Raw genomic sequence first — 1,890 nt, 5'->3', positions numbered from 1 at the left:
ATCTGAAACTCCTGATAACTGCCTGTCCTGCACTTTTATCCTGGCTGTACCCTGACTGTATGTGGCACATAACATTCAAGGTTCACCTCATACCAGACTCCACAAACAGTGTTTGTCAACCTCTGAACGCTTCAGAATAGGCTCTGAAGATGAATCGAAATTTCTCACAGTAAAAATGATGAGAGGTCAAAACTCTGGCTGCCGTCAAAAGACACTCTCTGGAGCAGCTTTGTTGCCGATAAATAAAAAGGCTGATTTTGTTGACACTTCAGAAGTGACTGCCACGGGTGACTTCGGAGAAATGCGGGCACATTTTCTGCATCGGAGCGGACCGGACATCCAGCGTACATGGGTGTACGAGCTCCAGCAAGCATTCAAGGAATGCGCAAAGCCTGCTTCTTTGTCAGAGAAGCTGCTCCACTTCCCGATGAGACGGGAGATAAAAGAATTACTTATCTGATTACAGGCACTGGAAAACATCTGCTTATATAACTGGGAAGATTTTCAATTTATGTTTTATAAGCAATTTAAAAAGCACTTTTCTAAGGCTGTCATCACACACCGGTCAGTGTGAGCAGTCATTAACTAAGTTTTGTTGCCTACTTTCTCAGCATGCGTGCTCCACATTTGCTTCCTTGCCGTGCAATGAGAGCCACAGGTGGCTCTGTAAAAGCCCTAACAAGATATATGTTTGTCACAGTGGCAGATCACACTTAAGTGAAATCTGTTGAAGTTGTATCCTGGAAAATCCTCGAGCAGCCAGGTATGAGAACTGCAGCCATGTGAGGGAGGAAGAGCTCATCAAGACTTAGTGGATGACAGAATCCACCATCTGCACGCTGACACTGACGCATGAATCGTGGGTAAAAAAAAAAAAAAGTTTTAAGCACAAGCGCTGATCAGAAACTTCTTTTTACAGCTTGGTGAATGGAGGTGTGGAGAGGCGGATGACGTAAGGACGGAGTAGGTGTGAGCGGCAGTGGAGCGAGGCCTTTCTGGGAGAGATAAGGTTAGTTGGTGGTGGTGGTGGTGGTGGTGGGCGCTGGTGTAACGACTGTCACAGCGCACGCATGCATTGTGTACACACAGGGTGTTAAGAGCTGTCAGACAGGTATGGCTCAGGCTTGATCTGAGCCGTGATTGATCGCGCAGGTTCAGGTGGAGTTCACAGGAGGTCTCTGGTATCATTGGCAAAATGACTGACAGACACAAAATAGGGTGATGGAATATTATCAGGAAGCCATTTGTAATGCGGGGCGAGCCTGGATCTCTAAGGGGTGTTGTCTCTCTGAAATGAAGTCATCCATCACCTCAACTTCATATTTGATTAGGTCATGAGTAGCCTTTAAAGACAAAGAGAGGCTTTTGGATTGTTCTCTTCACTGTAATGACCAAGGATAGAGGCTGTAGGGTAACACGGATTAAAAAGAAATATATCAGAAATTAAAGAGTAGAGTATTCTCTTTGTAAAGTGTGGCAACATGAAAAGAACTCTTCCTGCACGTGGGAGAAATACTTTGTCGCTTTTAAGAACTAAGATTAAACTAGAGTTAAGAAAATAAAATGCCACACAATCCCTAATGTCATCTTTACAGTTCTGATGAGTTGCAGCCTTGGTTTGGTTTAATCAACACATGTATTATTTTCGAATTTTTGGAGTATTTCTTAGGGAAACCATCAGTTTAACGACAATAACGTTGACATTTTTCACTATTTTTTGGATGGAACCACTAATCTGTAGCGGGAAGTAATCAAATACTGCACTTTTTTAATTTATTTGAGGCATTCCATGTTAGTATTTGTGTTTTATGTTGCTAAAAATGTGTATTTCTGTTGATGCCGTAACATTTTTACTTAAATAAAAGCTCCTTCTTTTATGAAAATAACTGG

This window comes from Chelon labrosus (assembly GCF_963514085.1).
Source record: "Chelon labrosus genome assembly, chromosome: 10".
NCBI lineage: Eukaryota > Metazoa > Chordata > Actinopteri > Mugiliformes > Mugilidae > Chelon > Chelon labrosus.
Note: the sequence above shows the minus strand (reverse complement) of the source record.